Source organism: Meles meles, chromosome 12 (assembly GCF_922984935.1).
Source record: "Meles meles chromosome 12, mMelMel3.1 paternal haplotype, whole genome shotgun sequence".
In the NCBI taxonomy this organism is placed as follows: Eukaryota; Metazoa; Chordata; class Mammalia; order Carnivora; family Mustelidae; genus Meles; species Meles meles.
This window is the reverse complement of record NC_060077.1, coordinates 72,370,594-72,385,922: the sequence shown is the minus strand read 5'-3', so window position 1 is coordinate 72,385,922 and position 15,329 is coordinate 72,370,594. Positions and strand designations below refer to the sequence as shown.

Here is a 15,329-nt window from a genome sequence, read left to right as displayed (position 1 = left end):
GCGCCCCTATAAATGTTAGTTCTTTAAGCACTATTAGTAGCAGTGACAGACTCTCGTGGTCAGAAGATGTCTTCTGAATGCCTGTTAGTTTCTGCATCAACATCTTCTACTGTGAAATCCTTGAGGCTATAAGGATACTCATGGTTAGCTCTTATTTAAACTATTTCAAATTAAATCTCTAGGTCAGTAATTAGAATTTGTATGGTATACAGAGCCAGGCAACATCAAATGTCATTCTGAACAACATCTACAGAAACAACATAGTATTTTTCATTACTTTTGCAATTTGTATATATTGATCAAAGGAAATATAATATATAGCCATATAATTAAAATGGTGATGTTAAAATAAAAGTTAACTTTTTATAAAATAGATTTTTAGGAAATTAAATATACAATGATTTTGATAGTATGAATTTTGTCCTCCTTCTAAAATTTATCCTCAGTAAACAACTATAGGTTTCAATTATTATTTATGTTTTAAAATATGACTAAATTTGGGGTGCCTGAGTGGCTTTGTCAGTTAAGTATCTATCTTGATTTTAGCTCAGCTTTCAATCTTAGGGTCGTGAATTCAAGCCCCAAGTTGGGTGTGGATCCGACTTAAAAAATAAATAAATAAATGAAATATGACTAAGTTTGTCAAAAATTCACCAACATAAATTAGAATTTATTTTAGTTTAACTTAATATAAAATTTAATATAGTTAAGAATAGCTTTTTTTAAAATAGGAAACTTGATACAAGTTATACATGAGCAGCTTTATAGGAATTCTATAAAGAAATTCTTAAATGGTCAATTAGTTTTTCTTTTATGAATTTTTGACGTATTTCCATAACAAGTGTATTTTAAAAGACAAAAACACCCTGTAAGACTGGAAGCTGTGAGTAGTTCTTTCTCAGAAGTAAGTACTGAGCAAGAGTGTATTTAATTCTCAAGAGAATGAAGAACTTCTACGAAAGCATAGCCCAACATTTCCTTAATATATGATAAAAGTTCTATCAGCATATCTGGGCTCTATGCTTAACTTTTAATTAAGTCTTTATAACTACCATTAGGGAGCCAAACACAGATTGCAAATCAAAGTTCAAAGCTAATTAAAGGTCCAACAGTAGAAGACAAGAGTTAAGCTGTTTTTTCTGTATTTCTGCAAACCATGTAACATAGTATCATGTAACTTAGTTTTAGTAGTTACACAATAGATTATACATACACATACAAATACACACACAGGGGAAGGTGGGGAGAGGAAAGTGCAGGCAAATGTTTCTTCTCTAACTTCCAGGATGCCTGGAAACTAAAGAATAAATTCATGAGTAAAGATTAAGAGTAAAATTAATTAGTACAACATTGCAATTACTTGAACTACATGAACAATGCTTAAGGAGCGACTGAGCTGGAGCTGTTTTGTTAAAATTGCCCGAGTTCAAATCCAGACGCGGCCACCTATAAAATCCGTGATCTTGCGCAAGGTACTTAACCTTCTTAAGCCTTAGTTTCATTTGTTAAGTAGAAGTAACAGTACCAACTTCAAAGAGTTATTTTGAGATGATTCATGTACAGAACAATGTCAGGCCCAGAACTGACAATTAAAACGTGCTTCTATTGTTAGCAATTGCAACACTAAAAGAAACAACAATGCTATTAACTATTCTGCTTAGAAGCGGCTGCCACACGCATTAGGAAAATAAATCAGATAAGGAGATAACGCATTTTGTAAGGAAGCACTACTGCTAAGATGTATCATTTTCATTATGCTTCTCATCAAAAGGCAACATGTTTTCTAAAATTGTTTTTGTAACCACGAAATAAGTCAATTCCTGGACTGCAAATGTATCACCACCACACAAGCAGAGGTGGTCATCACCAGTGTCAAAGAAACATCTGCCAGTTCTGGTCTATTTATGCCATTTCACACGAATGGGCAGAACTGTCCAAACGTAGAACTTTCTAGCTTGTAGCAAACTTCCTTTAAAGCGAGGAACGAACAAACGCGCGCGCGCACACACAGACACACAGACACACACACAGCCTAATTCCTGTCATTAATTCACCCCTGCAGAAGGAGATTTGATAAAAGGTATCAAGCCACAAATCGGTCTTTAAAGGGCGCGGGAGAGAGCGACGCTCGCGGTCTGGAAGCCACAGGACCTCATCCCAGGGCAGCAAGGGCGCCGCCCTGGGACCAGCGGGTCGAGAAACGGGAAAGTCGCGCCCCGAGACCGTGCCCGGGAAAAAGCCGCGGGCGTTCGTATTGGGGACCGCCGCGACCTGACCTCTCCCCCGCCTTCCCCCGGGCTCGGGGAGCCGCTTCCCTTCGCCTCGCCCCGCCCATCCGCCAAGCGGGTCCTTGCCGGCCGCCCGCGAAAAAGCGGGCGGCAGGTCCGCAATCGGGTGGGCGGGCCGGGCGAGAGGAGGCCGCCCCCGCTGCCCTACCGGACCTCCCGCCCCGGCCCCGCCACGCCAGGCCGCCAGCAACCGCGTGCTGCGCGGAGCCTTACCCGAAGTCTCGGCCCGCGACAGGTGGTGCTGCGGCCGGAGAGGCCGCGGCCCTGCCGCCCACACAGGCGATGCTCAGCGGCTGCCGAGTCCGCCCACCTCTTCCCTGAGCTTCGCGGAGCTGGCGCTAGCTCAGATCCCGACAGGCAGGGGCGGCAGACAGCCGGCGAGGTAGCCAGGCAGGCGGCGTAGTGAGCCAGGGAGGCGGGCCGCGGCGGCCCGGGGGAGACTGACGGGCGCGCAGACCAATGCGGAGGCAGAAAATCGTCCCGGGGGGCGGGGCGTCGGCCGCCACTTCGCGGCCAGCGCGCCCGCGTTCCTTCCCCCCCCAACCCCCGGACCTTCCTGGATCTGGTTCTTCGAGGTTACAGTTTAGAGGCCGGCGCGCGTCGGTGGCGACGCGATCTCGAGGAATGCGAGAGGGGCCATGTAGAGTTGAAGGAGTCCGCAGCAGACCCAGATGACGCCCGTTGTTCCACGAAAGGAGCGGGGGCTGGTTTACGGCAGACCCCGCATCCCCCGAGGTGTCGGGGTACTCGAGGGGGGATGGCTACACGTTCGCGCGAGAAGAGGCTCTGCGCAGGCGCGGGCGGGCCCGGGAAATCCGCGGGTACCAGTCTCCCAGCCCCAGGAGGCGAGAGGAAGGCTGGGAGTTTAGGTCCTTCGGGGACAGCGAGCAGAAGCAGGCAGAAGATGGAGAGATTAAGAGCTGGATACAGGTCAGGTGGCTGGAGAAGCTGAATAGGTGGCACCGGGAAATGGGAGGCCTCTGCACTTAAGGAACGCTTTCTGTTTCTGAGCTATTTTCGTTTGTGTGCCTAGGCCTCCATCTTCTGCAGAATTATTTGCCACTCTCCACGCCTGCTGGCACAGTTACCGGCCCGCAGGGGATTTACTAATCTCTATCATCACAGTTACCATAAATACATGTTCAATGTCCTCTCTCAGAAAAGCACTGGAACACTAAATTGTCATCTTGAGAGCAGCGGGGACTGTACCTTCGTACCCCTTGACCCACTCACGGTTATGACATTGGAGGATTTTTCTTCACTCTTGTTTCAGAAAGATCTTATCACCAAAAATTCTTTGCTGTAAATGAGTTTGTGCACTTTAAAAGTATGATAATGATAATTTTATTATTTTTAAAGATTTTATTGTTAAGTAATCTCTACATCCAAAGTGGGGCTCAAACTCACAACCCCGAGATCCTGAGTTGCATGCGCCATGGCCTGAGTCAGCCAGGCGCCCCTGGGCATGATAATCTTAAGGTGAAGATGTAAAGGATGCAAAAAGAGTCAAGGAAGATGGAATAAGAAAACTGAAAGTGATGGAAACGTAAAATAGAAAAAACTGAGTGGAAGGAGAGAATAGTGCATTGTCCCTTCCTAAACACTGACAATTACATAAAATCTGGAGCAACCAGGCCACAGGGAACATCAAAGGGCGGGCATGTTTGGGAACACTGTAGTTAGATGATAAATGATAGGTATGGCTGCTATAGTCAGCACCACAGTAAAAAGGACTGTATATAAGCATCACCTCAAATAACCCTGCTCGCCAGAAATTGTCAAGAACATCAAACTGAGGGAAATTTCAAAAAGTACAAGCATCATAAGTACTTCATTAGGAGTGGTAAAATTGTTTTGTCTTTGAAAGCCAGTTTGTCCTACATTTGAATAACCCTGGTCTGAAGGGTTGTAGAGAGCTATCATGGATGGGACTGATTTTGGTTCAATTCAGGTAATTTCATTCCTTAAATGAAGTATTTGCTACTGTCAAGAAGGCAAACACTGCTATTTGGATGGCCCACCCCAATTCATATATCCTCCTGAGTCATTTTGGTGATTGGCCTGAGGTTTCCTACCCAAGACAGTAACATATGGCTATTGGGCACTTGAAAGGTGGCTTGTCTAAACTGAGGTACAGACTGACTATGAAAAAATACAAAAAAAAAAAAAAAGAATGTAAAATGTGTATCGTGATTTGATTTTTAAAGTATTAGTCACACATCAGAAAAATTTGGGGGTATTTTTGGTTAACTATGTTATTGAAATTAATTTCCTCTCTTTTTGACTTTTTTAAAACATGGCTACTAGGAAATGTAAAATTTTATATGTAGCTCCCAATTGTGGTTTGCATTATATTTCAGCTGGACGGGGTAGTCCAAGAGGAACCTGTTCAAGTCACATTCATTGAAGCTGCTGGGTGGGACTTACAGAAACACTTTAAAAAATGGGCTCAGCTGGTGTGTACTTTGGCTTTTTGCTTCATTCCACTTCTTGGCAGAAGAGTTTGAAGGCATGGCACCCATCATTGGCGCATAAGATGACGAGCAAATGGATGAAGGCATATACTCCAAGGATATTGGCAGAATTAAAGACCTTGGATCCCTGGTAGTATTGTCGAGTCACACTCAGCCTTGGCTCCTAGCCTTATATTTCTTACTTTGTGAAATAAGCCTCTGTATAAACCAACTCAAATAGGGTTTTCTGTTTGGGGCTAAAAATAATTTCTTTTTTTTTTTTTTTTTTAGTTTACCATTTTATTTATTTTTTCAGCGTAACAGTATTCATTGTTTTTGCACAACACCCAGTGCTCCATGCAAAATGTGCCCTCCCCATAATTTCTAACAAATACTGTTAAAATGCACAAAGATCTTGTTCCCTGCCATCATGTCTTAGTTTATACTTCTTTCTTTAGAATAGCTCAGAACTCAAATGGAGGATAGCAAACCTGAAGTAGTAGTAGCAGCAGTAGTAGTAATGATAAGAATAGGTTTTCTACACATCTGTTTTCAGTTATGTGGGAAATTTGCCACCAGTTACAGAGTAACAGCCACGTCATGTAACCTAGGAGCTGTATCCTTCACAGTCGTTCTTACCTGTAGAAACCAGTAGAGGAAACCTTGGGAGGTTTTAGGCTTTATGTCTCTATTAATGATTACTCATGTTTTCCAATTACATTTGTTTTCCTACTCTTGTATTGTCCAGACCAAGAATATAATACACATAAGAGGTCACCAAGTACTTGTTACATGAAAGAACATGTTAATTGCTATATGAACTTTTCCATTTTGTATGTGTGCGTTGAAGAAGAGAACTTTCTTGTTCCAACTAGTTTTAGGTTTTCCATTTTCTGGATGTTCCTTAAGAGAATGAAAGAACTTCTCCTAAAGGCAGGGTTCTCTCCAGTAAACGGAGTTATCTGACAGTCCTTGACTAGAAATATAGCTGAATAAGAAATGTGGCTCCTGGGGTGCCTGGACAGCTCAGTCAGTTAAGCATCTACCTGCCTTAGGCTCAGGTCATGATTCCAGGGTCCTGGGATCCAGCCCCACATCGTTGGGATCCCTGTTCAGTGGGGAGTCTGCTTTTCCCTCTCCCTCTGCCCCTCCTCCCAGCTTGTGCTGTCCTCCTTTCTTTCTGCTCTCTCTCAATTAAATAAATAAATCTCTAAAAAAAAAAAAGAAAGAAAAGAAAAGAAATGTAATTCCAAGCAGAGTACAGATTATCCACCAATTAAATGTCCCCCTTATGGATAACCTGGGAATGACAGAAGGAAGATTGTTGAGATTCCTATGGACCTGTGTCTAGGTAAAGTGGAGTATGTGTACAAATTAGCTGAACAAATGCCTCAGTTCTTCAACAGTTTTTTGCTTTTGTTTTTGGTTTTTGTTTGTTTGCTTCCTTATTTTATTGAAGGAACGAGCACACTTTGGGAGTTTGAAACACTGGAGTTCACGTACTCTTGCACTCTTTTAAAAAGTCACTCCACAGCTTTCTCCTGTCATGTAGGCGCTAGTAAACTTTCTCTACCTATTGCAAAGGTCACTGAAAGGAGGAAGTGTGATAAAAAATATACAACAGCTTTGGGGTGCCTGGGTGCTAGAGTGGCTCGGTCGTTAAATGTCTATGTCCAGCTCAGGTCATGATCTCAGGGTCCTGGGAACAAGTCCTATATGGGCTCCCTGCTCAGTGGGGAGCCTGCTTCTCTCTCTCCTCCCCGTTCCTGTTCTCTCTCGCAATCTGTATCTCTATCAAATAAATAAAATATTTTTTAAAAAAGACTTTAAAAATATACAACAGCTTTGTAAAGTCAAAAGAATACAAATGCAAAGTATTCTCATTCTGGTTCCCTCCCTGCCATATAGATGATGTTCAATAAATAGTATTTAGCATTCATTGAGCCCTTATTTGCTAAACATTATTCTAAACAGTGTTCCTTATTTATACTAAGATCATTTAATTGTCTTTTTTAAATTTTTTTTATTTTTAAAATATTTTATTTATTTAACAGACAGAAATCACAACTAGGCAGAGAGACAGGCATAGAGAGAGGAGGAAGCAGGCTCCCTGCAGGGCAGAGAGCCCAATGTGGGGCTCAATCCCAGGACCCTGGGATCATAACCTGAGCCAAAGGCAGAGGCTTTAACCCACTGAGCCACCCAGGTTCCCCCATTTAATTGTCTTGACAATACTATGATGTAGGTATAATTATTATTCCCATTTTACATATGGGAAATCTGAGGATTTAGAGGTTGATTCGTCTAAGGAAAAAAAGGATACAGGGGCGCCTGCGTGGCTCAGTGGATTAAGCCGCTGCCTTCGGCTCGGGTCCTGATCTCAGGGTCCTGCGATCGAGCCCTGCATCGGGCTCTCTGCTCCGCAGGGAGCCTGCTTCCTCCTCTCTCTCTGCCTGCCTCTCTGCCTACTTGTGATCTCTCTCTCTGTCAAATAAATAAATAAAATCTTAAAAAAAAACAAAGGATACAAACTGTGTTGTACAAACTCTGAATATTTTTGAACATTTTTATGTACAGGTCAATGTCTTGGAAAGACCAGAAAATGCATTTGGAGTTTTATGCCACCACAGCCCCCAGCCTAGGAAGTGGGAAGACCCTTCCCACTTAAGCTGTCTATTAAAATCTTCTTCAGGGGCACCTGGGTGGCTCAGTGGGTTAAAGCCTCTGCCTTCGGCTCAGGTCATGATCCCGGGGTCCTGGGATCGAGCCCCGCATTGGGCTCTCTGCTCAGCAGGGAGTCTGCTTTCCCCCCTCTTTCTGCCTGCCTTTCGGCCTACTTGTGATCTCTGTCTGTCAAATAAATAAATAAATAATAAATAAAAAATCTAAAATCTTCTTCATAACTCAAGGACAAATCCTAATCTCACCTCTTCAGTAAAGCCTGGTGTGATGGTATGTAAATACACATTGGGATTACCTGGGAACACTAAAAAAAAAAAAAAAAAAGCCTATTCTATACTAATTAAATAAAAACTTCTGATATGGGACTCCAGCACTCGTGTTTCTTTTTTTTTTTAAATTTATTTATTTTTATTTGTTTATTTACAGCATAACAGTGCTCATTGTTTTGGCATCACACCCAGTGCTCCATGCAGTACGTGCCCTCCCTATTACCCACCACCTGGTTCCTCAACCTCCCAACCCCCCCACCCCCCCGCCGCCCCTTCATAACCCTCTAGTTGTTTTTCAGAGTCCATAGTCTCTCATGGTTCATCTCCCCTTCCAGTTTCCCTCAACTCCCTCTCCTCTCCATCTCCCCATGTCCTCCATGTTATTTGTTATGCTCCACAAATAAGTGAGACCATATGATACTTGATTCTCTCTGCTTGACTTATTTCGCTCAGCATAATTTCTTCCAGTCCCGTCCATGTTGCTACAAAAGTTGGGTATTCATCCTTTCTGATGGAGGCATAATACTCCATTGTGTATATGGACCACATCTTCCTTATCCATTCATCCGTTGAAGGGCATCTTGGTTCTTTCCACAGTTTGGCGACCGTAGCCATTGCTGCAATAAACATTGGGGTACAGATGGCCCTTCTTTTCACTACATCTGTATCTTTGGGGTAAATACCCAGCAGTGCAATTGCAGGGTCATAGGGAAGCTCTATTTTTAATTTCTTCAGGAATCTCCACACTGTTCTCCAAAGTGGCTGCACTAACTTGCATTCCCACCAACAGTGTAAGAGGGTTCCCCTTTCTCCACATCCTCTCCAACACACGTTGTTTCCTGTCTTGCTAATTTTGGCCATTCTAACTGGTGTTAGGTGGTATCTCAATGTTGTTTTAATTTGAATCTCCCTGATGGCTAGTAATGATGAACATTTTTTCATGTGTCTGATAGCCATTTGTATGTCTTCGTTCGAGAAGTGTCTGTTCATATCTTCTGCCCATTTTTTGATATGATTATCTGTTTTGTGTGTGTTGAGTTTGAGAAGTTCTTTATAGATCCTGGATATCAACCTTTTGTCTGTACTGTCATTTGCAAATATCTTCTCCCATTCCGTGGGTTGCCTCTTTGTTTTGTTGACTGTTTCCTTTGCTGTGCAGAAGCTTTTGATCTTGATGAAGTCCCAAAAGTTCATTTTTGCTTTTGTTTCCTTGGCCTTTGGAGACATATCTTGAAAAAAGTTGCTGTGGCTGATATCGAAGAGGTTACTGCCTATGTTCTCCTCTAGGATTCTGATAGATTCCTGTCTCACGTTGAGCACTCGTGTTTCTTAATAATTCTCCTATATTTCTTTTTAAACTACTCTTATAGTAAAAGTTCCATGAGAGTAGGGGTTTATAAAAATTATAAAAAATTATTTCTCCCTGTATTTCTTTCAAGCCCTCACATATAATTAATAGGCAGGTTTGGAAATGTCAAACATCTTCCTTGTTCCAATGAAGGAATTCTCAGAGTGTGAATCTAGATCACCATCATCATAACCATCACCACCACTACCACCATCATTTGGGAACTTGTTAGAAAGGTGCTACTTGGGCCCTACCCCAGAGCTACCGAATCAGGAATTCTAGGGTAGGGGTCCAGCACTGTGTGTTTTGACAAACCCTCCAGTTGCTCTGGATACACACTCAAGTTTAAGAACCATTGTCTGCTGCCATGCATTGATCCAGAATCTAATTTATGTTTTTGTGTAGCATTTCCTACTGAGAAGAGCTCATTGGGAAACAAGAATGAAAAAGATACAATGCTCGCCCTGGCAGAGTCCACATTATAATATGGAGACAAATTTACTCATGTAAGTGTAATTAAATAAGCAACGAGTTGTTAAGTATTTACAGGTGAGGTGACAAGATCATGATGTCTTGGGTTTGTTTTAAATGATTCTAGGGAAGGTTGGCTGGGTGGCTCAGTCAGTTAAGTGCCAACTTTTGGTTTCGACTCAAGTTGGGATCCAGGATCCTGGGGTATAACCCTGCGTTGGGCTTCAGGTTCAGCACAGGGTCTGCTAAAGATTCTCTCTTCCTCTCCTTCTGCCCCCACCCCGCCACTCACTGCCTCTCTCTCTCTCTGTCTCTCTCCCCCCCCCTCTCTCTAAATGAATAGATCTTTAAAAAAAAAATTATTCTAGCGGTAAAAATGGGAATTGATGAAACAAGACTGGCAAAATGATATTATTGAGGTTTGGTGATATCTTTAAGGGAGTTTATTTTACTATATTCTCCACTTTTTGTATAATCGAACATTTCATTATAAAAGAAAATTTTTTAAAGATTTTATTTATTTATTTGATACACAGAGAGAGATCACAAGTAGGCAGAGAGGCAGGCAGAGAGAGAGAGAGCGGAGGAAGCAGGCTTCCTGCTGAGCAGAGAGCCCGATGCGGCGCTCGATTCCAGGACCCTGAGATCATGACCTGAGCTGAATGCAGCGGCTTAACCCACTGAGCCACCCAGGCGCCCTCATTATAAAAAAATTTTAAGGCGGGGCTCCTTAAGCAGGGAGCCTGCTTCCCCCTCTCTCTCTGCCTGCTGTTCTGCCTACTTGTGATCTCTCTCTGTCAAATAAATAAATAAAAATCTTAAAAAAATGTTTTAAGGCAATATGTGAAAAATAAGCTCAAATTGTTGTAGTAGTTCAAAAGAAGCAACCATTTCTTATACTTGGATTACCTAGAAAGCTCTGTGGACGATATAATATGAGAGCAAGACTTGACTTAGGTAGAAAATTTCCTTAAGTAATGTATTACCTACAACTCCGCAAACTCTTATCCATAATTTTTGTGGTGCCGGAATTTATTTTTTGGCAAATAAGAGTTGTCACAAAGCTATTTATGGTCTATATTTCCCCAATATAATGTAAATATTTGTATTTATGCTACTGTTCTTACCTATTTGTATTTTACATATTCTGTGTAATGACTAATGTTTTTATGAGGCACGCTGCCCAAGATCCCACTGCAGGTAGAATTTAACATACAGTATATGCACCTTTAATGTCTTTTTGAATCCAGAATTTTCCAAGTTCTCAAGTCCAACTGCCTCCAAGGCTTCATCCATTTGTATGATCCAAAAATGCAGTCCTTAGGTACAATAAATTAGTGGAAGGTTATGTATAGTTTTTAACTTCAGTTTTGCTGGAATTAAGCTGATAATTTATAACTTAAATATTGTTTATTATAATTCTCAAGCTAAATTTATTGTGCATTCACAAAGAATGTCATGACATTTTACTTGGTGCCGTGAGCACAAAAACGACTGGGTGAGTTATAAGAACTTAGCTTTTAAGGAGAAATTGTTGACAATGGAGGTCAATAAAGTGGTTAGCTTTAAAGATTTGTTTATTTTAGGGACGCCTGGGTGGCTCAGTGGGTTAATCCTCCGCCTTCAGCTCAGGTCATGATCTCAGGGTCCTGGGATCAAGCCCCGCATCGGGCTCTCTGCTCAGCTGGGAGCCTGCTTCCCCTCCTTCTCTCTCTGCATGGCTCTCTGCCTGCTTGTGATCTCTGTCTGTCAAATAAATAAATAAAAATCTTTAAAAAAAAAAGATTTGCTTATTTTAGAGAGAAAGAGAGCATGAACGGGAGAAGCAGAAGGAGAGAGAGAGAGAATCTCAGGCAAACTCTGCACTAAGCCTGGAGTCCCTCTCGGGCCTTGGTCTCATGACCCTGAAATCATGACCTGAGCAAAAACCAGGAGTCGGACATTCAAATGACTGTGCCACCTAGGTGCCCCAAGAGGTTAGCTTTAATGGGGGAGTTGGGGTTGGCTGAAAAGAAACAAGGGAGCGTCTATATCTCAACCTGCATGATGACTACACAGGTGTACACGTAGCTTAAAGTTCATCACACTTGAATGAGGTGCTTTACACACCTCACTGCGTGAATTTTAGATCTACCCCAACCAACATATAAAATAAACCATTTTCATTGTGCATTGCTATTTCATTTTGAAGTCAATGCCTCTGAACTCAGTTGTGAATCCTATACCCTCATTTTGGGCTTCTTCCTTGGTGTCCTCCACTGGACCCTCTCAGAAAAAGCAGGGGACCATTGCTGGCGGTCCGGAGTGTAGCTCACCAGGCCTTGCAGAGTTGTCAAATGACAGACAACATACAAGCCTGGAAAGAAGGCACCAGCTCTTCCAAGAAAGATAGATTACAAGGCAGGGGATCGGGGAAAACAAGGTGCCAAGACCCAAATTAATGGAAAAGTAGGAGGAGGAAATAGGAATAGGGCTTGGTCACTAAACAAATAGAGAAGGACATGGGTGTGGCTAAGTTTGTGTGAGTCCTGTGGTTTTGGGAGCTGAGGCTGCCATCTCAGGCTTTGTCACCGGTTTGGCTAGTTCACCTGTGAAGTGGGAGGAGCCTTAAAGGGACAGACTTCCAGGAAACACCTGGTCAGGTAACTTCCCTATAAAGCTCTTCAACAGGCAGCTAAAGTGTTATATATGCCAGTTATCTCAAGATGGACACACTTCTGCCCACCTTTCTCAAAATTAAAGGAAGATGCTTGGAAAAACATCAGGACCAATTACCACGAAAATAGAGCAACTTTATCTCATCTAAGCACAAGTGTGTTTTCTTAAGGAAAATCCATATGACTGTTTTCAGAGAGTTACAGAAGGTCATTCTCCTTATAAAGAGAATATATGTGGTAGACGCGTTGGTTTAGGTTGGCACATTGTCTAGAGCAAAAGCAGATAGATTGTACTCATCACATGTTTAGGTTTACACAACTCCATCTGCCTTAGACTAGGAAACATTAATAATGAATGCTGACTGCACCACTGGGAATTATCTTTCAATAAATTAGGGTCATTAAAAATGCAAACTCTTTAAAAATACAAGAGAAAATAAACAGTATATCTGAAGGCATTTATGCCAGACACTGCAGAAACAAGTTTCCAGTCAGCCTAGTTTGGAAGTGACACAAGCATTTGATGCTTAAAAAAAAGAAAGGCATTTGGTATAGGTAAGTACTATCATTAAAAAACAATGATGTTTTAAAATACAATGAAGTACCAATGATAGTAATTACTGCTAAAAAGCAGTACTATTTTTTAAATAATTAAAATAATGTAATTTATCAGGCTGTCTGGTAAAAGAGTTAAACTAACACCATAATAAGCAGTAATTAATACCATAATAAGCAGTCCCTTCATTACCAAAAATATCTTAAGGAAAATTCTAGAAGCTTTTGTGAAGAACAAAGAAGTTACTATCATAGCTTATTAACAATAGAAGGATCTTTACTCCTTAAAGAAAATAACATTTTGGTGTTTATGGATAATATTTTACCTCTTGATTTTCCTCTAGGAATTAGGTAATCAGGAGAGAGTAAAATTTGCTAGTGTCATGTCGTTGTGGAAGTACCTTCTTGCTTTTACGAAGGTAATTCAGTCTTCCTAATGCCCCCTCTAAAATTTTCTAAAGCCATTGGCGCTTGGTGTTAACTTGTTCTAAATCCTAGTCTGGCTCCATCATTAGCTATAAGCTCTTAAGAGAGGACTGGAAGAGCAGCAACATTGGCATCACCAGACTGTTAGAAAAATGAAATCTGGGTCCCACACAGACCTACTGCACCAGAATCAATCCAACACGGCCAGTTGGTTCCATGCACATTAACATTTGAGAAGCACAAAGAACCCCTGAAGTTCTAGATTCTGTGATTTCATGTTGCTGTGAATGAATTTTTATTTCTAGAAACCTATGAAACTTTATCCTCAAGAAGTTCCTGTGCCAAAACAAATGTAGTTGTTCTTTGCTTCCCGTACTGAGAATATGTTATGCTTAAACCACGAGCAGCACAATTTTATTCTTCATTCAATAGACATGTAGTCATGGTCTAGATACCAGGTAGAAATGTGTACCAAATAGAATGTAGGCAAGGTCTCTGTCTGATGTCAGGGGGGAAAAAAAGTCCCAGAAATATTTGCCTTGATCACCCAAATAGCATCCCTGGTATCTTGAGCATTACTGTACATACAGTAATAGACCCTGCACACTTCATAGTTCTTAGACTACATAGGATAAAAATGTACCTCTGAGATTCTATCTCTTGGGGGCAGTACTGGGACATTTTTCTACAAAGTTTTCAAAATTTCTGTGGCCAAGAGAGTAGCTACGGGGCACCTGGGTGGATCAGTCATTAAGCATCTGCTTCGGCTCAAGTCATGATACCAGGGTCCCGGGATTGAGCCCCACATCAGGCTCCCTGCTCTGTGGGAAGCTGCTTCTCCGTCTCCCATTCTCCCAGCTTGTGCTCCCTCTCTTGCTGTGTCTCTCTCTGTCAAATAAATTTTTTAAAAAAGAGAGAGAATAGCTACAATAGATACAGTAATTTAAGAAAGCCATGAATTAATAAATTGGGTTTGATTATCCAATATATTTTTCTACTGAGCAGTAAATGGTGGATTCTTTGGCACAGGGGATATCAGGATCCTAAAAACAGCTTTAATATTGTTTAGTTGAAGATTTCATATCTTTTAGGTCAACAAGGTGTGGTCTAACCATAGATGAAATCTGCCAGGCATGCCTTCCCACCCTTTACTATTTGACTTTAGACCTGCTAGTTTTCTGAAATGTTTCTCAAAGTGAATCATCTCCCCTGCCAGCTGCACTCCTCGGCTGGGAATTCTTCCACGTGTCCTTTCCATGGCCATTGGTTACCTCATGAATGTCTGGGGCCTCCAGGGCCTCCCTGGAGATTTGACTCAGTGCTGATGTTTCACATTAGAACTTGGCCATCTTGGGGTCTGTACCAATTCCAGCTATTAACTGGAGAATTCTGTGTTAATAGGCATCCAAAGGGAAGTAGAATATCTTTTCTTCTTTGCACTTGAACCAAAAGTATACTGCACAGAAGAATAGAGAATAAGGGACACCTGGGTGGCTCAGTCAGTGGAGTGTCTGCCTTCTGCTCAAGTCATGGTCCCAGAGTCTTGGGATCACCCGCAAGTTGGGCTTCCTGCTCAGCAGGGAGCCTACTTCTCCCTCCACCTACCACTCCCCCTGCTTGTGCTCTCTCTTGTACAAATAAATAAATAAAATCTTAAAAATAAAAGAAAGAATATAGAATAAAAGATTAGCCCTAAACAACACAATTTTGGAAAAATTATATCTAGATTCCAGCTTATTAAGGGCACCAAATGGTGCAAACATAATCTCTTGTTCCTATTTTTGTGCCTGCAACTCGAAATGAACCATAAGCTTTATTCATAAAACACCAGATCAGAGTGTCTTCATCTTCTGTTATGCAATGGACATTACCAATAGTCTGGTGAAGCCTAGAGATGCTTCAGAATGTTTTTTTTTTTAATTTATGAAATAAAACATGTAGAATAACCAAAGAATCTAATTACAATAAAATAAGATTATCAAAATATTTTTTAAAGATTGTATTTATTTGAGATAGAGAATGAGAGAGAGAGAGTACGATTTGGGGGCAGAGACAGAGGGAAAAGCAGGCTCCCTGCTAAGCAGGGAGTCCGTCTTGGGGCTCAATCCCATGACCTGAGCTGAAAACAGATGTTTAACCTACTGAGCCACCCAGGCGCCCCCGAAATATTTTTAAATTCT

At 41.6% G+C, this 15,329-nt stretch overlaps 2 protein-coding genes across 6 annotated transcripts in view; one reads left to right on the top strand and one right to left on the bottom strand.

Moving 5' to 3' along the window:
• Positions 1 to 15,329, bottom strand: part of ME2 (malic enzyme 2) — a 77,513-nt gene that overhangs the window by 55,424 nt on the left and 6,760 nt on the right. The window contains exon 1 of one of the 2 annotated variants that reach the window (XM_046024482.1): positions 2,502 to 2,658. The exons of the other annotated variant lie outside the window; for it this stretch is intronic. The gene's annotated coding sequence lies outside the window, so the exon portion shown is untranslated. Of the gene's footprint in view, positions 1 to 2,501; positions 2,659 to 15,329 lie in introns of those variants that run through there. 2 annotated transcript variants of the gene reach the window in all.
• MRO (maestro) overlaps positions 2,882 to 15,329 on the top strand; it is a 61,680-nt gene continuing 49,232 nt past the window's right edge. For all 4 annotated transcript variants that reach the window (XR_006821008.1, XR_006821004.1, XM_046024486.1 and 1 more), the window contains exons 1-2: positions 2,882 to 3,218; positions 9,446 to 9,546. The gene's annotated coding sequence lies outside the window, so the exon portion shown is untranslated. The remainder of the gene's footprint in view (positions 3,219 to 9,445; positions 9,547 to 15,329) is intronic.